This window comes from Triturus cristatus, chromosome 6, assembly GCF_964204655.1.
Source record: "Triturus cristatus chromosome 6, aTriCri1.1, whole genome shotgun sequence".
Taxonomy (NCBI): domain Eukaryota; kingdom Metazoa; phylum Chordata; class Amphibia; order Caudata; family Salamandridae; genus Triturus; species Triturus cristatus.
The window spans coordinates 876,399,107-876,426,911 of NC_140589.1; positions in this window are offsets into that span (position 1 = coordinate 876,399,107).

The following is a 27,805-nucleotide window of genomic DNA, read 5'->3' on the forward strand; positions in this document are numbered from 1 at the left end:
TATTAGTGACTGTACCTATATAGGGAAAGAATCCTTTATTGAAATCTGTGTATTTTTCCCATGCTGTTTCAGTGTAATCGACAATCGGGAGATCTCTCTGTTGTCTATTGTGTACTAAATGGGTATTTCTATGATAATCAGGAGGAGCTAGAAAAACAGGTGGCAGAAGGAATGCTATGTAACAGGTACCATCCCAATCTAAAGGTAGACATATATATGCGGTCTGGCCACATATGAAGTAAGAATGATGGGAAGCTCTAAATGTAGACTTGCCTTGATCACTGAATTTTATTACAGTGTTGCATTTACTATGGCCCATGTGTATGGAACCATTCTTTCTTACACATAATTCCCCTTTTACTGGGAATACTGACATGGCGGGCAAGAGTGGTGTAGCTTCAGATTCAACGTTCAGGATCATGAGGTTAAGTGTAAAATTACCTAATCCATATACTTCATTTTCTAGATCAGTTCCTGTTCTTTTGGGTAGTCCCTCCTTGTTAGGGTAGCAGACTTTAAGCAAAACTAGGTTCAGGTTTCCCCATACCCAGTTGTCTTGGTAAACTGCGGAATTTGAATCTAGGGAATTAATCAAACTAAACCATGCTCCACAGGAGCCATTGTGTGTGAACGGATAAGGAAAGAGGGGCAAAACTCCCTTATAGTTTTGATAGGGAGGGAGTCGGCCACATATCCAACAATTCGTGGCATTGCTGGTCTGATGGGAATGATGTAACATACTAATGAATGTGTTGTTGCGCAGCGCAAATCTATAGGACAACTCATGCGGAGGTAATTCGCTAAAAGAATGTTCTGCAGTTACATGGTAAGCACGCTTAAGAATAGGGTAATACATATGCAATAGTATGCTGAAAATAATGATCAGAAGACTTAGAAAAAACAAAATTAATAATGTTACTGTGCAGTGACTACGAAGTGATTTACAATACGCATGTTTTTTCAGCTGCATCTGTTGATTTCTTTCTCTATTCCGGTCTAGAGGATACATGTCAGAGACAAATTCAACCGATTCACCTTGGAGAGGACTTAAACAATCAAATTGTCTGACTTACTAGACCTCAATTTTAGTTTGTAAAGTTCTGGTTTTGATTTCTCAACCAAGGGGAGCTTTGAGTCTGTCTGTGGGGGAATACAGGGTTGAGTATTCACACTGGATGGTAGTCCATAAAATTTCTTGATATGACTCGAGTGCAACCACCCTTTGCGACCCTCAATCTTCACGGCAGTCCTTGTAGTCAGTAGAACCAACTTAAGCGACTTCCACCTAGGATCCAGTTGGGTCTTCCGGTCGAAATTCCTGACCAAAACCAGGTCACCAGGAACCACGTCATGGGGCTTCCCCTCAGTATTATCGGGAAAAGCTGCGGCTACCTGTGAACGACAAGATTGTAGTGCAGACATCAAGGAAGCCAGGTAATCTGTCAGCATATTACAGTCAACATCAGTGATTTTGCGAGGTATAGGCGTCCCCCACATATTTGGTGGTCTACCGAAGATCACCTCGTACGGGGATAGCCCAGTTCGAGAATGTGCTACCATTCTCATGTAAAAGAGCGCAACTGGTAAGGCTACTATCCAATCAACACCTTTTTCTCTACTTATTTTGGATAATCTAATTTTCAGGGTTTGATTATGACGTTCCACGAGACCTGCTGCCTCGGGATGTCGGACACAGTGGAATTTCCATTGGTAGCCTAACAAAAGGGAAACGTGTTTCATTAATTCGGATGAGAACGGCTGGCCGTTATCTGAGTAGACAACACGTGGTAAACCGTACCGTGGGAAGAATTCTCGAACTAACTGTTTGGCAGTAGTCGGGGCAGTGTAATCTGAAACCGGGTATGCTTCTGTCCAACGGGAAAGAGCACAGACAACTACGAGAACATATTTGAATCCTCGACATCGTTCCATCTGGATATAATCCATCTGGAGGACTTCAAAAGCATGATCGGGAGGTTGAAATCCACCCTGCTCTACGGGGATGCTTTTACCTGGATTAAACTGACAACATATCATACAGGTACGAACTTTTTGTTTAGCTGCTGCTCGCAAGTGTTTGTTGAACCAAATGTGTTGAATGCTGTCTAGCATAGCTTTTTCTCCTAGGTGCGCTGGACTATGTATTGTGTTAATGATGACTTGAACCATAGAGTCGGGAAGAAACCATATAGATTTTTCCTTCGTCATCCATCCTTGATCCGTTTGGATCCCTCCTAATTCAGTCCATTTCTTTATTTCTTCTGGTGTAGCATGTGTCTGTATGTCAATTACATCAAGGGCGGGATCCTTAACTGTCATGCAATGTGTTAGTGTCGGAACTATTGTCTTTGTCGCGTCAATTGTGTGAGTCTGATTCTGAGCCGTCTGTTTAGCTGTTCTGTCAGCTAGGTCATTACCCTGAGAAATGATATCGGTAACTTTTGTATGGGCTTTGCATTTCATAATCGATATTGCAGTAGGTAGATGAATCGCGTCTAATAGGGCTTGAATCAGGGGTCCGTGCTGGATGTGGGCACCGTGAGAAGTTAAATAACCTCTCTCTCGCCACAGTACGCCGAAGTCATGAACGACTCCGAATGCATAACGTGAATCTGTGTATATGTTGACTTTCTTATTTTTGGCTTGAATACAGGCTTGTGTCAGAGCGATGAGCTCTGCTGCTTGGGCTGACAAAGTGTTAATACAATTTGTTTCAATGACTTCAGTGTCTGTTGTGACTGAGTAAGCGGCCACTAACTCTCCTGTACTTGTTCTCATACATGACCCATCTACATACAATGTCAAGTCTGGATCTGACAAAGGGATATCTGTCAAGTCTTGTCTGGGTTTCGTCGTGATAGTAATGACTTCGACACAATCATGTGCCAATGGATCTGTTCCGCCCACTGGTAACAGTGTGGCAGGATTTAACGTATTACAACGTCTGATTTCTATGTGTGGCTGAAATAATGTCAATTCATAACCGGTGAGTCTCGCTATAGTCAAGTGTTGTGTTTGTGTGCGGTTCAAAAGAACCTCTACTGCATGTGGTACTTGTACTGTCAATTGGTGTCCTAACACTATGGCATCGCTTTGTCTGATTGCTAAAGCTGTTGCTGCCACCGATTTCAGGCACGCAGGAAGAGCCTGAGCTACTGGATCTAATGTACTAGAGAAATAAGCACATGGTTTGTGTGATCCTGCTTGTTCCTGAGTGAGTACCGACAAGGCAGTACCTTCGCGTTCTGTAACAAAGAGTGTAAACTGTTTACTGTAACATGGTGTTGCTAAGACAGGTGCTTGGCATAAAGCTTTCTTTAAACTTTCAAAGGCGTGTGTATGTTCTTGAGTCCAAGGGAGGACAGTCGATGTGGCTGCCTCCTGTGTTGTCAACTGGATGAGTGGTTTTGCTAGAAATGCATATTGAGGGATCCACTGCCTACAGTATGAAGTGAGGCCTATAAAAGCCCGCACCTCCTTTTGTGTCTTGGGTGGTGGCATGTTAGCGATTAACTGGATGCGGTCGGGTGTAAGCTGCCTTCCCTCCTTGGACAGCGAGTGCCCAAGGTAAACAACTCGCTGGACACAGAATTGCAGCTTAGAAGGGGACACCTTGTGTCCCTTGTCAGCCAAAAATTTTAAAACCGTCAGTGACGCTGTTTCACATTCAGGTTCGCTTCGGGCGGTGATCAGCAGATCATCGACATATTGAAGCAAGGCAGTGTTAACTGGCATGTGGATACTATCAAGTTCTCGTTTCAGTGCTTGGCTATAGATGCTGGGGCTTTCTGTAAATCCTTGAGGTGCGCGTGTGAATTTAAAACTTCGTCCATTTAAACTGAATCCGAACAAATATTGACTTTCCGGATCTATTGGGACGCTAAAGAAAGCATTCTTGAGATCAATTACAGTGAAGAACGTTGCTTCTGAGTCAATAGCTGTTAGTAATGAAGAGATATCTGGGACCACAGGGTATTGTGGTACAATACATTTATTTAATTCGCGCAGATCAATAACTAATCGATATACTGGTGGTGCTTTTGGATCCGTTCTTTTAAGAATCGGAATTATCGGAGAATTACATACATTGGAGTCGGTTTCGACAACCACTCCTTGTGCAATGAGCTCGTCAATGATTTGCAGTAAAGCCACAACAGCATCGGGTGGTAACTTGTATTGTCGCATTCGTGGTAGTATTACTCCTGTTTTTAGTGTGACACGATATGGTGTAATATTCATGCAACCAACATCAGTGGGGCCTTGTGCCCATAAATGTGTAGGTAAATTCTGCAGTCGGTGATCCATGTCTCTGGACACATAGTGACCTTTGAAGTCACGTAGAAATAGTCGTACTCCTTCCGGAGAACAACATATTATAGCTCCTAGAGCTTTCAATGTTTTTATACCTAACAAGTTTTCTGGACATGATTTAGTAAGCAATAAATCTGTAGTACGTGTCAATGGACCTATCGTAAGTGGAAGAGGTTGTGTTACGTCATTAATTATGGGTTTTCCTGAAAATCCAAGGGAAATATTCTGTGAGCCTGAGAGGGGTGCCCCTGGAACTTCACTGCGTCTTATAGTTGTTCTGCTTGCCCCTGTATCAAGTAAAAACTTTCTGTCTTCCCCTAATAGTTCACTATGTACATAAGGTCCCTCTTGGTCTACAGGAACCTCAATAAGGGGTAAGCCAACTTCCCTCTCTAGGCTATGTCATGTGTATCGCTGATAATCGGGATAATCTGCTTGTGCATACTGATACATCTGTTGTGTTGTTGCTTGTGTTGCAGCAATAGGCTGCGTTTGTGGTGGCGCTACGGTCTGTTGTGGAGCTGCCTGTTGCGGAGCTAGTTGTTGCGGAGCTAACCTACGTTGTGCATGCTGAGGGATTTGTTGTTGATTCTGATCCTGTCTAGGTGGACGTGATCTCTCCTGGGTTCTACCTGTAGCAATATTATGTTTCAGGACTGGACAATCGTGTATATAATGACCTGGTTGTTTACAATAGTTGCATGTCCCTTTCGTAGGACCTGCGGAATCACCCTTATGATGACCATCAGCTGGAACTGACTGAGCAACAAGCATTTTCATTTTTGTATCTTTCATACGTCTTTGTTCGTGTTCTTGTTCTTCTCTAATTCTATTGTGGTGATATTGTAACATCTGTAACATCTGTGATGGGGTATTACCTTGCCAGGTACTTTCGAATTTCAATACTCTATTCTTGACTTGTAGCAGAGAATTTTCAACTAATTTTGTCACAAACAGATGTGGATATGACTCACTACTGGCTTTTATGCCACTATTTATACCAAAACATTTTTCAAATCGGGAATAGAAATCACTAGTGTCTTCATCTGGTTTTTGTTTACAGGCTGAGATTGCACCCCAGTCTTCCTTTTTCGTAGTTAATAAACGTGGCAGTACCTGCACTAGTAGTCCTGCTAGTGCTGTAGTCTTTTCCCCAAGTCCTGCTCCTGCAGCTCGGGCCCTTTCTTCGTTTTCTAATGCTGTCCAATCTATCTTTTGGTCTCCCACCTCCCATTCCTTTTCTTTAAGTTTCTCATAAACACCAGAGGGTAATAGGACTTTTAATATTTTCATAATGTCGGGGTAGGTATACTCTCCCATGAGTAACATGTCCTTTATTTCACGGTGGAAACCTGCTGGATCCTTGTCATGGCTGGGTACTACTTTCTTCATTTCTAATAATTCCAGTTTAGTTATAGGCGTGTACACAAACACGCGTGTAAAGTTATTACCGTCACCTCTGATTGGGTGTACTTCGCGTAACGGGTTCTGTCTATCTATGTGATACATTTTTCTTCCCATGATGGGAACTGGAACGTGTTCTGGGCATACGAAATTTAAATATTGGTTTCGGAATTCTAGAATTTCCCTAATCAAATCAGTACCTGACCCTCTCCATATGTTCGTGAGTAATTCTGTCAATATGTCAGGTAAGGGTCCTGGATCGGAGTGTTGGCTTTTATATAATATAAGGAGGTGTTGAATCATGTATATACTAGCTAAACGCTGTTCGTAGGGGTCAAGATTCAGAAACGTGTGTGCAAGTACATCATCATTGTAGTCGCTGGGACTGTCAGCCCATTGTACTGCCGACCTAGCTAATTCTTGTTCGTCCATGGAATCGAGCATATGGTACCCCCTTCGATCTCGGAGTAATTTATCAGCGGCTTGGAATAGGTGTTCGGGGGATTTTGTATTTAACATAGGATTTGGAAAATGTCTATTATATTCTGGACGTATTGGACGTATCTGATCATTAAAGCCTCTAGTATTATTATGGGGTCTTCCTCGACCTACATAAGCTATCGTTTCTAATTGTTCTGATTCTTGCTCCTCCTCCTCTTCTGATTCTACTCTGTCTGTTTCTCGTCTTTCTTTATGTATTCGTTCTACTTCCTTGCGGATCTTTCGACACATGGCGATTATACACGCCTGTCTATCATGTTTCTCTTCTGATATGTTCTGACCTCATTTGACAAGTTTTTGCATGGTATCGTGATCTGCCCCGGGCCTGTCTTGATTCCTAATTACACAATTTATGAAAAAACGTAGTAGTTGTCTTTGTACATCCACTTTCTGGTATTCCTTTACGCCATAATTCAATGGCATCTTTCTGTGACTGTCTGGCTTTCTTTTTCCATAATTCTTCTTCTACTCTCATGATGCAATCTGCATCCCAGGTCCCTGCTGTGGGCCATCTCTGATTTTCTGGCAAATCCTTGGTGTAGTTCACCCATAAATCAAGAAATAATACGGCATCTAGGCCATGCTTATGATACATAAAGTATCCTGGAGTGTCCCTAGGTGGAATGGGAACAGCTTCTTCGAGTACCCCTTTTCTGGTTTTGATCTGTCTTAGTTTCGAAAAGAGCGGCATTTTTAGACCTTATTACTAGAACACACTTTATAAAACACAATAATGAACAGTCATTCACACCACAATGTATAGAACGTTTTAAAACATTTAACGCTTAACATTTTTAACGAACGATGATAACTAATAGAAAACTAGTTACTGACATAATACTGACACTAGATAATACTTATTTATATGCAAGACATACTATATATACTGCTAAACAGTACAGATACACTGCTGAAACAGTGCAGACCGGATTTGTGTACCCAAACCCGTCTTGACCGGCACAGACTATGTGCACGTTAAATGCCTCCCCGGTAATGGTACTCACCGGGTAGTTCGGAACGGAAGGCCTCGGAACGGAACTGAAACTGGACCGGACTGGACTCGACTCGACTGGACTCGGAACTTCGGAACCTGGTGGGCCTCTGTATACCTCGGATCTTGCTCTCTCAGCTAGGCTCTGGTCGGGACACTTCGCACTTCTCACTGCCTCGTCTGGGTGTTGATCGCAGCCTCAGTCGCTCCCGTTTGGCCGGAGGGAGATACAGGAAATCCTGCAGGTACGCGTTTTTGTCCGTTCAGCTGTGGCAGGAGACCGGGCCTGCAACGCACCTCCGGCGCGTGAGATGAGAAAGTGTCCCTATTCGGGCGCCAATTTATGTGGTAAATATTTAATTACCGGTACTATTTTTTATGCGGTAAAGTCTTAGTGAGAATAACTCAGTAAAAATAAGAGGCAGAATCCGTGGTATTAGAGGGTTTAAAAGGCTTTATTCCTATACAAAGGAATACAATTCGAATTGTAGGCTTTCTATTCCATCACCACGAAAGTTCAGGAAGGAAGGGCATACATTATTGACAGATAAGCAGTTTTATAGAAAATGCATTACAGTGAAACAGATGCAAGAGGCGTAACAGCTGATAATACAGATAAACTGTGCATACGTAACTAATAGAGGCGTATACATGGGTGTAACTAAAATACGTCATTAAACATGATGTCACAAATGGGTGGATCCATAAAAGAATCCTGCAATGTCAGCAGAAATATTTGGCAGAGATGCGCGTGCAGCCGCATGACGTGTGATTGACGTGCAACTAGAGGGTGAAGGGGACTTGACATTTAGCTCTACATGTGGAGACAGAAGTCTGGGGGTCATGTCAACCTAATCCCAAATCATATCTAATATCCTATGTTTAAAGAACTGTGTTATCCAAAAGGAAAGGTCTCTTAGGATAGAATCTATTCTATACTGACTGTTAGTGCGTGTACAAGCGTCTAAGTGTCTACATGAGATGCGAGGGGGTAGGAATATTCCATGGTAACGGGGCTATGAATTACTTGCATGAGGGCAGCGAGGCCTGGCCCCTTTGCACGGTAGCTGAAGGAATGTTTACCTAAACTGCTAGACAGGAATGCATTGGATGAGGAACGGAGTAGATAATCTTGAAGGTGAAATACAGTTTTTGGCAGGCAATATGCTGGATCAGGCACCGTTAGCCGCGCAGGGGGTAGGACAAAGTTCATGGACACAGATGCAGGCTCAGACTGGAGCTTTTCAGAGGCAGAAGACAGAAAAAGGCTTGATGGCAGAATTCAGGGCCTACTCGCCTGAATCTGTAAAATGTGGAAAGTGAACCACATAAAGTCGGTGGCCTTTCATACTTAGGAATGGAATATCTGACCCATTCATGGCGGATCTGAAAGAGGACATGTTGACGGTGGACGCACATGTATTTGCGTCTTCAAAACTGGAACTGGAGGGAACATACATGTACTTATAGCATGCACATGGAGCCGTTGGGGTCTACGATAGGGGACATAACTGATCACAAAATTCATATTTCCTCAGTAGGAGCGGAGCGGAGCTGGCCGAAAGTTTGATGCACTGATGTGCTGTACTTAAATATGTAGATTGTGTGCAGTCCCCTTACCCCTTCCACAGTAGTGAATGAGTTTTGGTAAAGTCCTAGGATAGTGTTGATTGTCTAAAATCACACTGTGATCACAGGGGGGAAAGGATCACACTGTGAGTCTGTGTGCATTTGGGTAAGGATTGTGAGAGAAGCATTTGGTAACATCGTGTATTTACTGACAGATAACTGTTTTAAAACCTGTCATGTTGTCAAGTTTTAGTAGCATTAGAAGCCAGTCTTTGCTTATGCGTTGATTAAATTAGTCAGGCATTGACATTAAAGTGTAGTCGTGAAATATGTAGATTGTGTGCAGTTCCTTTACCACTTCCACTGTAGTGAATTAGTTTTGGTAAACTTCTAGGGATAGTGTTGTTTGTCTAGAATCACACTGTGAGTCTGTGTGCATTTGGGAACCACTGTGAGAGAAGTGTTTGGTAACATCGTGTATTTGCTGACAGATAAGTGTTGTAAAACATGTCATGTTGTCAAGTTTTAGTAGCATTAGAATACAGTTATGGCTTATGCTTTCATTATATGAGTCAGGCATTGAGAGTAAATTGCAGTTATGAAATATGTAGATTGTGTGCAGTTCCCTTACCACTTGCACTGTAGTGAATGAGTTTTGGTAAACTCATAGGGATAGTGGTGCTTGTCTAGAATCACACTGTGAGTTAGTGTGTATTTGGGATCACTGTGAGAGAAGCATTTGGTAACATCTTGCATTTTCTGACAGATAACTGTTTTAAAACCTGTCATGTTGTGAAGTTTCAGTAGGATTAGAATCCAGTCTTTGCTTATGCGTTGATTAAATGAGTCATGCTTTGACACTGATGTGGTGTACTTAAATATGTAGATTGTGTGCAGTACCATTAACTCTTCCAGAGTAGTGAATGAGTTTTGGTAAAGTCCTAGGATAGTGTTGATTGTCTAAAATCACACTGTGAGTCTGTGTGCATTTGGGTAAGGATTGTGAGAGAAGCATTTGGTAACATCGTGTATTTTCTGACAGATAACTGTTTTAAAACCTGTCATGTTGTCAAGTTTTAGTAGCATTAGAAGCCAGTCTTTGCTTATGCGTTGATTAAATTAGTCAGGCATTGACATTAAAGTGTAGTCGTGAAATATGTAGATTGTGTGCAGTTCGTTTACCACTTCCACTGTAGTGAATGAGTTTTGGTAAACTCCTAGGGATAGTGTTGTTTGTCTAGAATCACACTGTGAGTCTGTGTGCATTTGGGAACCACTGTGAGAGAAGGGTTTGGTAACATCGTGTATTTGCTGACAGATAAGTGTTGTAAAACATGTCATGTTGTCAAGTTTTAGTAGCATTAGAAGACAGTTATGGCTTATGCTTTCATTATATGAGTCAGGCATTCACAGTAAATTGCAGTTGTGAAATATGTAGATTGTGTGCAGTTCCCTTACCACTTGCACTGTAGTGAATGATTTTTTGTAAACTCATAGGGATAGTCGTGCTTGTCTAGAATCACACTGTGAGTCTGTGTGCATTTGGGTAAGGATTGTGAGAGAAGCATTTGGTAACATCGTGTATTTACTGACAGATAACTGTTTTAAAACCTGTCATGTTGTCAAGTTTTAGTAGCATTAGAAGCCAGTCTTTGCTTATGCGTTGATTAAATTAGTCAGGCATTGACATTAAAGTGTAGTCGTGAAATATGTAGATTGTGTGCAGTTCCTTTACCACTTCCACTGTAGTGAATTAGTTTTGGTAAACTTCTAGGGATAGTGTTGTTTGTCTAGAATCACACTGTGAGTCTGTGTGCATTTGGGAACCACTGTGAGAGAAGTGTTTGGTAACATCGTGTATTTGCTGACAGATAAGTGTTGTAAAACATGTCATGTTGTCAAGTTTTAGTAGCATTAGAATACAGTTATGGCTTATGCTTTCATTATATGAGTCAGGCATTGAGAGTAAATTGCAGTTATGAAATATGTAGATTGTGTGCAGTTCCCTTACCACTTGCACTGTAGTGAATGAGTTTTGGTAAACTCATAGGGATAGTGGTGCTTGTCTAGAATCACACTGTGAGTTAGTGTGTATTTGGGATCACTGTGAGAGAAGCATTTGGTAACATCTTGTATTTTCTGACAGATAACTGTTTTAAAACCTGTCATGGTGTGAAGTTTTAGTAGGATTAGAATCCAGTCTTTGCTTATGCGTTGATTAAATGAGTCATGCTTTGACACTGATGTGGTGTATTTAAATATGTAGATTGTGTGCAGTACCATTAACTCTTCCAGAGTAGTGAATGAGTTTTGGTAAAGTCCTAGGATAGTGTTGATTGTCTAAAATCACACTGTGAGTCTGTGTGCATTTGGGTAAGGATTGTGAGAGAAGCATTTGGTAACATCGTGTATTTACTGACAGATAACTGTTTTAAAACCTGTCATGTTGTCAAGTTTTAGTAGCATTAGAAGCCAGTCTTTGCTTATGCGTTGATTAAATTAGTCAGGCATTGACATTAAAGTGTAGTCGTGAAATATGTAGATTGTGTGCAGTTCGTTTACCACTTCCACTGTAGTGAATGCGTTTTGGTAAACTCCTAGGGATAGTGTTGTTTGTCTAGAATCACACTGTGAGTCTGTGTGCATTTGGGAACCACTGTGAGAGAAGGGTTTGGTAACATCGTGTATTTGCTGACAGATAAGTGTTGTAAAACATGTCATGTTGTCAAGTTTTAGTAGCATTAGAAGACAGTTATGGCTTATGCTTTCATTATATGAGTCAGGCATTGACAGTAAATTGCAGTTGTGAAATATGTAGATTGTGTGCAGTTCCCTTACCACTTGCACTGTAGTGAATGAGTTTTGGTAAACTCATAGGGATAGTGGTGCTTGTCTAGAATCACACTGTGAGTCTGTGTGCATTTGGGTAAGGATTGTGAGAGAAGCATTTGGTAACATCATGTATTTGCTGACATATACCTGTTTTAAAACCGGTCATGTTGTGAAGTTTTAGTAGCATTAGAAGCCAGTCTTTGCCTATGCTTTGATTATATGAGTCAGGCTTTGACATAAAAGTGCAGTCCTGAAATATGAAGATTGTGTGCAGTTCGCTTACCACTTCCACAGTAGTGAATGATTTTTGGTAAACTCCTAGGTATAGTGGTTCTTGTCTAGAATCACACTGTGAGTCTGTGTGCATTTGAGAACCACTGTGAGAGAAGCATTTGGTAACGTCGTGTATTTGCTGACAGATAACTAATTTAAAACCTCTCATGTTGTCAAGTTTTAGTAGCATTAGAAGCTAGTCTTTGCTTATGCATTGATAAAATGAGTCAGGGTTTGACACTAAGGTGCAGTACCATGTACTATTCTGTTCACTGTGGCAGAACTGAAAATTTAAAAGTTTTACCTAAGCACTGTCCTAGAAGTAGTCTGATTATTTAGTCAGTTTCTAAGTACCAAATAGACTGCTTCAAATATCTATGCAGTATGCATGTAGTGTTCTAACATACTATACACTTGTCTTTTACACCTTCAATTCCCTAGTCAGTATCCATACACTTCCAGGAAATATCCTGTAACTTCCTTTGCAGTCCTCTAGAGACCCATTCAACAGCATGTACTAATCCATTCACTGTGCCAAAACCCAAACACTTATAAATTCACCAAGACACTCTCTTTCCAGTACTCTAATGATCCAGTCACTGCCTAAGTATTCATGCACAGAGCCAGGTCTTAGCATATGGACTTCTTCAAACCCCTATCCACTATGCATGCAGTCCTCTAAGCACCTACACACTTGTCTTTCACACCTTCAATTCCCCAGTCAGTATCCGTTCACTTCCAGCAAACACCCTGTCACTCCATTTGCACTCCTCTAGTGACCCATTCAGCATCATGTACTAATCCATTTACTGCGCCAAACCCTAATAAATTCACCCAGGCACTCTCCTTGCAGTACTCTAATCATTCAGTCAGTACCCAAGTACTCATCCAGTGACCCAGGCCTTAGTATATGGACTGCTTCAAACCCTTATCCACTATGCATGCAGTCCTCTAACCACCTACACAATTGCCTTTCTCACCTTCAATTCCCTAGTCAGTATCCATACACTTCCAGGAAATACCCTGCCACTCCCTTTGCAGTCCTCTAGTGACCCATTCAGCACCATGTACTTATCCATTCACTGTGCTAAAACCCAAACACTTATAAATTCACCAAGATACTATCTTTGCAGTACTCTAATCATTCAGTCAGTGCCTAAGTATTCATACACTGAGCCAGGCCTTAGCACATGGACTGCTTCAAACCCCTATGCACTGTGCATGCAGTCTTCTAACCACCTAGACACTTGTCTTTCACACTTTCAATTTCCTAGTCAGTATCCATACAGTCCAGCACTTGTGACTGCCTTTGCACTCCTCTAGTGACTCATTCAGTACCAAGTACTAATCCATTCCCTGTGCGAAAAGCCTAGCACTTATAAATTCACCTGGGCACTCTCCTTGCTGTACTCTAATCATTCAGTCAGTACCCAAGTAGTCATGCAGTGAGCCAGGCCTTAGCACATGGACTGCTTTAAATGCCTATGCAGTATTGATGCAGTCCTCTAATCACCTACACAGTTGTGTTTCACACCTTAAATTCCCTAGTTAGGATTCATACTCTTCTAGCAAACACCCTGTCACTCACCCAGTGTGTCTCCTTATAGTACTGTAATCATTTAGGGCCATATGTATCAAAACATTTCCCCATAGACACAGAATAGGCAAAACCCTTTGATACATCTGGCCCCAAGTCAGTTAGCATGTAGTCTTTTAGTGAGGTAGGCTTTAGGGCATGAACTGCTTCAAAGTAGTATGCCCTATGCATGTAGTGTTTTAACGATCGTCACACTCGTGGTTCAGGGCTATAGTTTCTTAGTCAGTTATTATATAAAATGTGTTTGTACAGTAATGGAATAGTATAAATTTGAAAGTTATTAATATACATTTATTTGTGATTCTTTTTTACAGATACAGAACAGGAGTGTTTCTCATCTGTTTGCACTCTTCTCGTGCAAGATTGTTTGGATGAAGGGTCCTTAGGTGTTTCATCATACTTGCTGTGCCGCACGAGTATTTTTTGTTAGGATCCCCTCGTAACAGAACTCTTTGGCAAATCTTGCGAATGAAGAAGGTGGCATTGGTCTTTGTTTGCCCCTTGGAAAAAGTTAGTTGTACAAATAATGGGGTGACCCAGTATCCCTCAGAACCTGGGCAGTAAGTTATAAGGTAAACAGTGGTTCCGTTGGGTGAAAGAATTACTTTACACATTAAGCATAGTCAAGCGTTATTCAGATAATATGCGATATTCTGCTGTAAGCAACACACCAAACAGTTTGTATGCAAATCAAATTCTTTATATATAAATTGCGTCATTCATATATATATGCATCAATATTTTATGGAAGGCCGTCAAGCAACAGTGTAATAATAAAAAGTGATACAGTGAAAAGTAAGTGCTCAGTGACAATGTGCGTGATATGTACAATAGTTTAAAATCTAGAGAATTTGAAAATGGCCAGCGGATTAAATAGTTATAGTAAAGCTGCGTGATGGAAGAGTTCCTTTTGGCGCAGGTTCTATGTACTGGTCCACATAATAGTCGACGTTTCAACCCTTGTGCTGCGCTAATGTAAGGTCAGTACGGGTCTTCATCAGGACAAAACGCAAGCAGTGACGGCCTTGTTGCGATTGAGATTCAAAAAGTTAACAGGGCCCTTTGTGGAGATGCCGATCCGGTAAGATCTGGAAGGACTTCAAACGGATGATTACGTTGTGGGGGCCTCAGTGGTATATCCGATGAACCACAAGTCAGGTATAAGTCGGTGCTTGTCAATGATATCTCTTTCAGTATGGAATGCCGTCTCTATTCACGGTGCTTCTAATTTGATCACTCGGGCGGCAGGCAATGTTTTCTCTGCTCGTCTAGAGCGACGATAACTCACTGGGACGGCAGGCAAAGAGTCCGGGCTCGTCTGTGGTATGCGGAAGTTAAACATTTCTTCACCACTGAAGAAAAACGTTGTGGGCGTGGTGCCTTCTGCAAAAAAAAATCCTCAGATTCGGTAAATATTTTAAAGCGGCAACATTTACAGTTTTTGTAAGTTAAACTTATAAAATGTTGTTAGCTGTATACATTTTATATATCTGTGATTTGTTTCTTGTGGTATTTTGTTGAGAATACCATGCTGTTTTTTTTTTAACAATCTTTTTGATTTTCCAGGTCTGTCGTCGACATCCGTGGTTCCCACAGGAGTGTTCCGCTTTGTTGTTTTGTATTATTGTTGTTACATTTACATTATTAGTTTATTGTTTATATTTATATTAATAAAAGTTTGAAAATAGTTTATCGTTTATATATTTATTATTATAAAAAATAAAGTTTGAAAAAAAAATTTATAATGTTTTTGGTTGTTCTCTTAACTGCTGTGTGACTCTTTCTTGTTCTTATTACTGTTATTTGATGGAGTCCACAATGGTGTTAAATTTTGGGGCACTTATCGCTGGAATACTAGTGATATCTGCAGTTTGCACCAACTTCTGAATAGTGTGTTAGATTTATCTCAACTTTACTTCCGTTAAAGTGCTGATAATGAAATGGAGAGTATCCGTTCCCGTGCAAAAAGACATGAGGTGCACCTTTGCGATTTATTCTAAATGCTAAAATCCTGTATTGTATTGCACTGAGGTATTGGCTGTACTTACAGTGTACACATGAAATCTATTAAGAAATCTCATTGTATTTATATTGATTGGGAATAGTGCGTCAGGTGGTGGATCTTGACGAGATACACTGCTCAGTTCGTATATTGTTGTGCACACGAAAAAAAGTCACATCGCAACTTTCACACCAATTGCAATGCGAAACAAATTCCGGCGATAAGACACGTTAGCACCAGGGATTTTACACCTGCTTTCTGCTGGTGTTAAGCAGGACAACTACCTGCACCATGAAAGGGAACACAGCCAAGAGCCACACCAGAACACCCACAGGTGCCATAGAGTCAATGAGCATGATACAGGGATACCCATGAGGGCCAGAAGACTCATCTCAACAACTCCAGGACCGCCAATGACTCCCAAACCCACATCTTAGTAAGTGTGTCCCTGTGATCATTGTCTTAGCATGATAGGCACGAGCCCTGCAACATCATAGTGTGATGTCACCTCAGCGTTGGCAGTGAGCCTGGATGTGTAGCTACGTATGCATCCTCCTGCATGCACAACTGGTGTGTGCTGGTCTGGGGTTCACAGGTCAGTGCAGGGGTGTGCCTATCTGGCAAGGGGAACGGGGTATCTCGGACATGTCCGTGTACAGGAAGTGCGGTAAGTGTGTCTTTGTGTTCTGGTGTGGCCTGTTACAAGAGCCGCAGCAGTCGATGTTGTAAAGTGGCATGCACCACCTCCAAACGGCACTGTGATGTTGTTGTTGGATTATAGCAGGACATGCGCAAATAGGCATTACAATGGTGTGCCGTATGAGTGCACGAGATACAACAGCTCACCGTACAAAAGTGTGGGGGCTCGTGGGAGGGAGGAGCAGCCGTTTGGCAACATAACACACAGTGAACTCGACCATGTGCCACATGCTGGGCATCTCATCCATGATGACCATGGTCGCAGACATCCCAAAACACCAACGACTGGCCTTTGTACACATCCTGTATGAATGCAGCGTGGTTTTCACTTCTATGCTCGTTCAGTGGTGTGATGTTGGCAGGTTGTGTGACTTGTGCTCCTTGTTGGTGTGTTTCATTTTGGCCATTGTTAGTCTATATGTGTGTTGTACTTAATTGTGCATGTGTGCCATTCTGCCCATCTCCCCCCCTCCCCCCACTCCCTGCTTCTTCCTCTTCCTAGTGCTGTTGTGTCTATAGTTTTGTTGCTGCACACATAAATACATGTAAAAAATAAATTAGAATAGTTCCTTGATTCTTTTAGGTTTCAAAACTTCTCTATTGGTTTCTTTTTAATTTTCCATATTAATAATTTAATATTCAACAACACATAGAAGTCAGAAGTGCAACGTATTCTATCAACACACTTTCTAGAACATTCTAGAATACGTGCAGGTTAAAAGTTCATCAAGTTTTTTAAAACTTTATGATATTTTTTTGTAACATTTTCTTGAACATTTAACGACACATGCAGGTTAAAAGTTGAGGATTGTTTTAAGTTCGAACAGTGCCTTCCAAATGCAAGCAGCAGGTGTGGTTGAGCTGAGCAAATTATATCCTATGATATGTACTCCACGTTGAAACTGCTTTTTCTTAACCAATCACAAACATGCTTTTCCACAAAACTAATGTGCACCCTACTTTTAAAAAATAATGTTTTTCATGATATCTTAAGAGATAAGTTATAGATAGGAATTAGCATTTAAAAATCTTTGAAATTCACTGAAAAAACCATAGGTTTCATGCACGTTATAGTTTGGAATTGGCATTTAAAAAACCTTTGAAATTCACTGAAAAAACCAAAGGTTTCAGGGGCGTTATAGTTAGGAATTGGCATTTAAAAAACCTTAGAAATTCACTGAAAAAACCATAGGTTTCAGGGGTGTTATAGTTAGCTGGCCATTTCCCTCGTACAAAACCCTAGAAATTCCCCTGTTATAGTTAGTTCAGCTAACTATAACTCACGCCCCCGCAATGCACTGCTGATGACGTCACATATTACATCACTCATGACATGGTCAGTGACATCACTGATGACATCACTGATGACATCTCAAATGACATCACTGATGACATCACTGATGACGTCATCCATGTGATAAATTAGTGCATCTTCTCACACCCTAATATAACCTTTGATATACCGACTCAAAATTTCAGACGCCCATTTTGACAACCATAGATACTCCAATACCAATAACTACTCACCCACTCATTGACCTTTAGGTCTACATACATCTCCACTCACTCACCTGTACAGTCACTCATACTTACAGTCACTCTGTGCATTTATACACCTATATAGACACTCACACACCGCCAATCATCCATTGAGGTACTGATACATCTAGTCAGCCATGCAAATAATTAATCACAGTAAAATTTACTCACCTATACAGTTAAAAACACTCAAGTTCACTTACTCATAAAAATACTAACACATCATGGTGCCAATTACGATCCTGTAAAAATTTTCCCCGTCCGACTCGTATCCGGTCTTTTTACCGTACGAATCGTACAAGTGCCGTACAAACTGCCAAGTACGATTCGCATGGGAAAAAGTCCGTACGAATCGCATTGGGAATAATTCCCCACACGTCCTCGGGTCGGAAAAAGTGTCCGACACATCCCCGGACGATTTACCATACAAATGTGAAAAGTGAAGTCCGAGCGCGGAAGTACGATCCATCCCGTACGTCCGATGTTACAACTGTATGGAAAATGCACCGTACGGACCGAACTCCCATAGCAACCATGGAGACATGTGCCCGCATACGCGCCCAACACCCCCCAGCCCCCGTGTACGTAAGCGCTGACCCCCCCAGCCCCCGTATGTATGCGCCGACCCACCCGTGTATGTACGGTGCGTACCCCCCGTGTATGTATGGAGCGTACCCCCGTGTACGTACGAGTCGTACCCCCGTGTATGTACGGTGCGTACCCCTCGTGTATGTATGGAGCGTACCCCCCATGTACGTACGAGTCGTACCCCCGTGTATGTACGGTGCGTACCCCCCCGTGTATGTATGGAGCGTACCCCCCGTGTACGTACGAGTCGTACCCCGTGTATGTACGGCGCGTACCCCCAGCACTACGCGCTGGGGGTACGCACCGTACATACACGGGGGTACGACTTGTACGTACACGGGGGTACGCTCCATACATACACGGGGGGTACGCTCCATACCTACACGGGGGGTACGCTCCATACATACACGGGGGTACGCACCGTACATACACGGGGGTACGCACCGTACATACACGGGGGTACGCTCCATACATACACGGGGGTACAACTCATATGTACACTGGGGGGTCGGCGCATACTCACGGGGGCTGGGGGGGTCAGCGCGTACTCACGGGGGCTGGGGGGGGTACGGCACGTACCGGGCCCCCAATTCCACTCGCATCGCGGCGTACTTCGCTTTTCCGGCACTTTTTGGGTGCCATAAAAATATTGCCGTCCGGACCGCTGTCGGTTCGAATCGTACTTCCTGGTTCGTGAAATGCTGCCTGAGAGCGTCCCGACGTCACGTCGGCGCTTTCCCCGGATCACATTTGTATGTATCTTTTCGTCGGTCGGTGTTTTGTACGACTCGTACAGAAATGGTGTTTCCGTGCGAATCGTACTTGCATGTTTGTAAAGTTTTACAACCGGGTACGAGTCGGACGGAAAAAAGCCTCCGTCCGACGGTTCGTACCCGGTTTTTACAGGATCGTAATTGGCACCTCTGTGTCTTCCTGCAGAAAAACAAACAGCACATGACACAGATATCCTTGCACTATGGCGCATACAGCCTCTCCCAAAATCACCCACTCTCACATATAGATAGTTATATACTCTTACACACATATACACTGCGTTTCACATATGTAGTTACGGACACATGTACAACTGAGATATACATTCAATCACTAACACACCCATACATACACTCACCCAACCATACAGTCCATCACAGATGCACTCTTAAAAACATGCACCCACTGAATCACCCACTCACACATGTCACAGAGTCACACACACCCTACCCACACAAACACTCAGGCACCCATACAGATACTCAGACAACCAATCAATAACCCATATAGACACTCATATAGCTATTCACAAAACCATGCAGCCACTTATACACCAACACACAGACACATACAGACATTCACACAGTTTAGTCACTAGTCTGCAGTAAGATACATTTAATGACTCACTTATAGACTCAGTTACGCACCTAGAAAATCATCCATTCACACACTTGTACACCCACTTATTTTTCAACAGGCCTTTCCCTATATATATTAAACATAATAAAACTGTTCAGAAACACATACTCAATGGATGACGTCATCAGTGATGTCATCAGTGATGTCATTTGAGATGTCATCAGTGATGTCATCAGTAATGTCACTGACCATGTCATGAGTGATGTAATATGCCACGTCATCAGCAGTGCATTGCGGGCGTGCGAGTTATAGTTAGCTGAACTAACTATAACAGGGGAATTTCTAGGGTTTTGTACAAAGGAAATGTCCAGCTAACTATAACACCCCTGAAACCTATGGTTTTTTCAGTGAATATATATTTCGTTGGAGCGGCTGTGGGTTTGCCGGGTCTCTGGTGCATTTGCTCTGACATTGCCTAAGACTGGAGCACTTTTGGGAGGGGGTGCTGAATGACATAGCCGCTGCCTTTGATACAGAGATTCCATGCTTTCCGGTTTACGCACTACTAGGGCTTTCAAATGCTCTGATGTTCCTCCTGCGCTCCTTGCGGAGTAGGCAAATTGCATTGGCGCAACTGGCAGCACGACAGGCAATCCTGGCGCGCTGGGGTTCTTTGACAGTGCCGGATCACACGACTTGGCTACATAGAGTGTGGCTGACTCTTCCCATGGAACGCCTCTCGTTAGTGCAAGACCACAAGGGGGAGACCTACGCAGAATTATGGGCCCCTTTCATACAATTGCTATCACAAGAGTTTAGAGGAGTCACATGCCCCAAATATCTTCAAATACTGCATCTGATCTCGGGGGCTCAGGAACCGGCTTTGTCCCATATGTAATGGGGCAGGTCTAATGCGGGGTCTGCTTGGTGGGGGTGAGTGGTATCTAGTCAAACTTGTATACCACGGTACAGGATCCCTTATTTTATTTTATTTTCCATTTGAGGGAGAGTGGGAGGTTTATGTCCTGTTCCTCTTCTTTCGTATTGCTACTAGTTTTGTTTTCATTGTAGTTATGTATGCTCATGCAATCCGGACATCGCTGCCAGCCCCCGGGTTGTAGGCATTGAAGCTGTGTAAACTTGATTTGTGCATTCATCCCACGCTGCCGGCCAATGTGGTTGTAGGCATACAGCTGTGTATTGTCGCAGGACTGTCTCTGAAAACAAATAAAAGATTTGTTCCATAAAAAATATTCTATTATAAATTAAACATTACATTACACTATTTAAAAATCTTTAAACTTAAATTTCCCACTCCAGTGAGTGCAAAAGTAGGGAAAGTGTTGGATAGCGCAGGGATGAAATTTACTATTCCAACTCCAGTAAGAGCATCAATAGGGAAAGTGTTGGATAGCGGAGGGGTAGAAATTATTATTCCCACTCCAGTGAGTGCAAAAATAGGGTAAGTGTTGGATAGCATTGTTAAAAATTACTATTCCCACTCCAGTGAGTGCAACAGTAGGGAAAGTGTTGGATAGGGAAGGGGTAAAGATTACCATTCCCACCACAGTGAGTGCAACAGTAGGAAAAATAAAAATAATCTATTATAAATTAAACATTACATTACACTATTTAAAAATCTTTAAACTTAAATTTCCCACTCCAGTGAGTGCAAAAGTAGGGAAAGTGTTGGATTGCGGAGGGGTAAAAATTACTATTCCCACTCCAGTGAGTACAACAGTAGGAAAAGTGTTGGATAGCGGAGGGATGAAATGTACTATTCCAACTCCAGTAAGAGCATCAATAGGGAAAGTGTTGGATAGCGGAGGGGTAGAAATTATTATTCCCACTCCAGTGAGTGCAAAATAGGGTAAGTGTTGGATAGCATTGTTAAAAATTACTATTCCCACTCCAGTGAGTGCAACAGTAGGGAAAGTGTTGGATAGGGAAGGGGTAAAGATTACCATTCCCACTCCAGTGAGTGCAACAGTAGGAAAAGTGTTGGATAGCAGAGGGGCAAAAATTATTATTCCTTCTCCAATGAGTGCAACAGTAGGGAAAGTGTTGGATACCGGAGAGGTAAAAATGACTATTCCCACACCAGTAAGTGCAACAGTAGAGAAAGTGTTGGATTGCGGACAAGTAAGAATTAATATTCTCACTCCAGAGCATAAATGAAAAATATATAAATATGCTAAAAATAAAAATATATTCAATATTAAAAAAAATATATAATAACAATGTTAAATACATATGACAAATACCTACAAATATTATATTACATAAAATAAAAAAAGAATTTCAAACAAATAAATATTTATTTTCTATTCTATAACACCACACAATTCACAACCCACATCTAAATTTTCATAATTAACATAATTATTTAACAAATAATGAAATATTATTAATTAAAAAACACACAAAAATCTATCAACTTCCCACACTTTACCCCTATAATCTCCAGAACCCACAGCTGAACTTAAACTGTAAAAAAGTTAATTACACAATTAAAACTTATTTGAAATTACAAAACTAATAGTGTTTAACAACTAAATATAAAGTAAGTAAAATGAATTTACTCCCCACCCTTTGCCCCTATAAAAGTAAGACACACACATAAAATATAAACAATTACCCTATTTAAATATCAATTCATTAATTAATATTAATGATCAACTAATTATTAATTAATTAAACATAATTTACTTCCCACACTTTACCCCCATAAACTCAATTTCCATAATTAATTTATAATATATTAATTAATATAAATTAACAACTGATTAGTAATTAATAAACATAATTTACTTCCCACCCTTTACCCCATTAAACCCGACAACCACACCTAAAATTAATTACACAATTAATTTTCAATTAATTAATTAATATTAATTAACAACTAATTATTAATTTATCAAAAATAAATTCATTCCCGCCCTTTACCCCTATAGACCCCACAACCCGCACCTAATTTGTTTTACACAATTATCATTATTAATTACCAATTAATTAATTAAGACTAATTAGCAACCAATTAATAAGTATTTACAAATAAATTACTTCCCATAATTAACACTATGAAATCTTGAATAAATAAATATTAATAAATAAAAAAGAATAATTGATTTATTATATTTTATTTGCTTCCCACCCTATTCCCCTATAAACCCACAACCCGCTAAGGAACTAAAACAGGCAAAATTTTATTAAAATAAAATTGATAACTACTAAAAATGTAACACATATATTAAAAAACATAAACAATACATATACTAAAAGACATGCATCACATACATTTGAAATATAAACTAAAATACATAACACTAATAAAAAATCGATATTTTAAACACATATATTTTTGCAGAGGATATTAATGATGTCTATATTTTTTAAACTGATATTTCTTACCTTATTTTTCGATATTCTTGACCACGATATTCTTGCTGTTGATATTTCTGTGTCACGATATTTCCAGCTTGATATTTGCAACTCAATATTCTGTCTGCATACCAGTGGAGGGCAAAGGTTCATTGTCCTGGATGAGGTGTGTTTTATAGTGTGATTTGCATTCGTATCCACTTGTCCAATGGATATCAGTTATGTTGTTTTTGTATCCATCCAATGGGCACTGTTCTGGTACTTTGCCGAGAGCCTACTACGACAGCCTATTGTCGTCGAGGTATCGCTGCAAAGGGACTGCCAGCGCAACTGTGTTTTGTAATCGCTTGGCTGGAAGGCGCGGCCCAGATCGCAACGGAGTACACATTGCCAACATTGAATTCTGCAAAAGTCCAGGCGGGGTACACTCCATCAACGGCGGTCACCGGTTCAGGCTGCATGAACTATAATACAGCAGGCGGAAAGCCGCCGCTGTACAACGGTAAGACCACCAAAGTCGTAATCAGTCCCCATAATGTGCATCTGCACATCAGGAGTGTATCACAGGCCCCTGTGGTGCAAGGGTAGGCCCAATCTTTCAGGGAGCCCCAGTGGGCCCCAAACTTTTAAGGGGCCCCCACTCTGTCTCTGGCCAATGAATATCTGTTAGATTTGGGAGACTCAGGGAGCCCCTCATCACATTCTGCGAGGAGGTCTCACCATTTTTTTGTGGATTGAGCAACCAAAAGGATTCTGTAGCATCTGAACAATTAGATTACACACTACAATATACTCATGTTGCTGTATACTGCAATATATTGCATTCAGTGCCAACAACTGAATTACCTTGGGCATTAATACAAAGAGAGAAAAAGAAGGCTTAATATTTTAACTCTTCTGTAAAGAAGGCTAACTGGGAACATTGCAAACTTATTTACATTTTTATTGAGAAGCAAATAAAAAGAAGAGAATGATTTATTGATGGCATTAAAGACTAATACAAGAAGTAAATTATGCAATAGAAATCCATTAGTTCAGGTGAAACTATAAGGAGAGCAATCTAACCATCCATCATGAAAGTAGTTTAACACAAGTTACTGATTTGTGAAGTGTAGCGCTTCAACAAGTGATTACCCAGTGTTGCAGATAAAAATGGAAGAAATGGTAAAATGAGAGCAGTAAGTAAATAAAATGCAAGTTAAGTGCCTTACCTCAGTACGCCCACAGTGTTACAATAGAGTACGGCTGACAAGCTATAGTTAATGATAGCAGATGAAAGAAACTTAAAGCTGCATTCTAATGGCCTCCTCTAGATATGGGCGATTACAGGAGATCGCCCAAAAATTGGTGGTTGTGTCATATGCTTGACGCCATGTTTCTTTACCACATTTAAAGTACAGTGAAATTCAATTGTCACCAGCTCTACAATTGGAGACACCCTCTACACAGTCCTGGGGATTGAAATAGTGTCAAATGAGCCAACTAAATATTCGTGACCGCTCCGAAGTCATTCCCCTCAGCAGAATTTCTTCCTACCATTGAAACATTTGTCGCCCGCAGAGTAAAGTTCTTTAAATGTCTCCAATGCACCTGGGGGTAACACTCAGTACATCAGGTAATGTTAGTTATGAAAATCCTATGGATAAAGATCCATTTCGATGGTACATCTTGAGGGATGACCTGACAGATATTCCACCATGGAATTTCACAACATCTGATAATGCTTTTCCCCAGACAATTGTTCCCACAAGACATACTTGAGCAATGTCTGGGAAAATCCTTTGCTGAAGGCTGACATTGCAGGAACAGGGTTGAATTCTGATCGAGTTTGCTCAGGAATCAAAATTATGAGTTGTGTGGTAATTATCACACCCTTGTAATTTTCTCATTCTAAATTCCTACAGGTCAAACCTACCGAAATGTATTGTGTAAAAGTGTCTGTCGTTGTTCAGTACATGCAGACTTCCACATGTCGCACCCGATTCTGACTCTACAGAGTCGGTCTTTATTAGGTGTGATAAATATCAAAACCATTTACGGGCAATGCACACAACTCAAACTATACATCTTGAGGCCTATTAGGATGGCGGGCGGACTTTCATCCGCCCTCCACCCTAGCGGTGCTGGGACCGGCCACCAGTGGTGCGCGATCCCGCACCGGTGATTAGGATGCCACCACCACCGTGGCGTTGGTATCCTCTATTCCCAGCTTTGTGGTGGGCAGTGCTCACAACATATGTGTGTGTGTGTAGGAACACTTAAAAATTAAACTATTAATACTTACATAGACTTACCTTTAAAACTTTTACCACGAATTAGCCTTTACCATTCATGACTTTACAACAAAATTAATTGTAATGGCATGCGTGGGAAAGGCATTTTTGTTGTAAAATCCTGCATGGTAAAGCCTGGTGTGGTAGTGTTGCTTGGTGGGTAAGCCTGCGTGGTCAAGACATACGGGGATCCAACTTAGGGCCCAATTCTGATGTCATTCAGAAGACCTTTGAATTGGATTTGGCTTTCCCAGATCCGATTCGTAGCCCTTGTTTACGACCGAATCGTACACTGGTCCGAACAACCAAGTACGATGCGAAGATCGCTTACGTGCCGACTGAATCGTTTCCGGGACCCGAACCTGTCCGTACTACTCGTTTGAAGCGCATCATGCCACGCTATGGAGCCGAATTCCAACCGAGCGAGTATGATGAACGATTCGGACAGCCTCTTTGCCTCGGTCTCAGAAAGATGAAACGTCTGTTGGAAGCTTATTTTGGGGGGCTGTAGCAGGTCTCCCTTCACCCGGGGTACTCCGAATCTGTCAGGGGGGTGTGTCCATGGGTCCCCCTGATCCAGGCATGCATAGTGTGGCGGGCACCATGGAGTGAAAACCACAGGGTGTATGCTTTTCCCCACCCACCCCTTTTTGCTATGGGAGCCGGTGTACGCGTCTGTACACAGGCTCCCATAGAGTTCAATGAGAGTCTGAGCGAAATGAGTCCGTAAGCATACTGCTGCATCGTACTCACTTGTGTGGATTCCCGGAGCACGTTTCGCTCAGAAAGCCCTCCTGGATCTGAGTCGTACGAAGGGCTTTCCTAGCGAGTTCGGAATGGGTAAAGGTTGTTTCCCCTCTGGCAGTTGATATGAGAGCCCACTGCCCCTGATCTAATACAATGCTGGTAAACATAGCATCTTTGAAAGTAAGACAAAGTATTTCTAAAGAATCAGAAAGAGATGTCTGGTTCCTGATATACTGTACATCGTAGTAGGCCCCCACTAAAAATTATATATATCGGAATATTAGGTTTATTTTGATACATTTTTATGGACTAAAAGGCACCAATAATGTTCCTAAACAAATCTAGCCCCAATTTAAAGCAAAGTGATAGCTGCAAAATCTTCTAAGAGTTGCCTTGAGGACACTAAAATGTTATGTGTGGTTTCTGATAATTGCAGGCAACAAGGGAACTCACATTTCAGCTGTGATTCTCTTTCCCTCTTACTTCTCATAACTCCAGTGCTTTAAAGAGATTACATCCAGGGACAGATGAAGGGACCTCATGCTGAGTGTGAAGCCATGACTACTGGCCTATTCCATGTAACAACAAAAGGATATTCTATTGTCTAAGCACTCTGAAGTGGTCTAGAAAGGGAAGGTCCAATGTTTGATCTACTCTGAACGTTCCCATCAAGACTCATGTTAAATTCTGTTCTCCCATTTCACTGAATCCCATCTTAACCTCAGATAGATTATTGTGATTGTGATTATTATTAATATTGTTAGTAAGCAGTACAGCCTACACTCCAAAAGGATTCTTTTGACACTGGCAACTGGTCATTCTGAAAATCAAGCAGCCAAGATCACTAGTCATTAAATAGCCAGATTTTTTGGGTTTCCGATAACTCTGAAGGGTTCATCGGGTGGATCTCTAAAGGGATTTTTTCCAAAGGGCTGCACCTTGGATCACTAAAGGACTGTTTTGCCATTTGGAGTATCTGGTGGTGGGAAAACATAAGTGGCTTTGGTGCCTGAGCTTAGTGATCTAGTGGGCACATGACAGTTCTATGTGTTAGTCAGAAATTCAGGGTCAAGGCTGTGAAAGATACAGCATATTTTCAACTTGATTAACTTCTGGACAGGAAACCACTGTATTTGATACATGTGAAGTGAAGGAGAGTACATTTTTCAAAGATTGAAGATGGTTATTCCTAGTGAATGTTTGGACCTTTTATAATCACCCAATATATGATTTGGGTAGGCCAAAATATGCTGAATTGCCATGATCTACTCTAGACTACACAAAAACATTAGCAAAAGTGATTTTGTGGGTGTAAGGTAACAATGGCAATAACGCATTGAAAACTTCTGATTTGTACAAAATGGACCTTTATGATGCTTGAGATCTGGATATTCAGATTAACATCAGAATGCAGTTTAACTTCGAGGTCACATAATGTAGTCACTGGCTGATTGCATGCTCCTATATCTGAGGATCATAGAGAGTTATCCCAGAGATTGACTTTATTAAATATGGTGAAAATTTCTGCTTCGGTAGAATTGATTTTATATAGTTGAGTACCACCAGGCACATGATGGACCTCATGATAGTTTGGAAGCTGGTGGTAGGATGGAAGGGGTCCTTATGCAACTTAGGATTTGTTGTGTATCATTGGCAGAAAAATAAAACGTAATTCCCTAGGTTGTTAAGCAACTCAGCCATCAGCTGTTGAATAGCAGTAGGAAAAGGGCGGACCCACGAGGTAT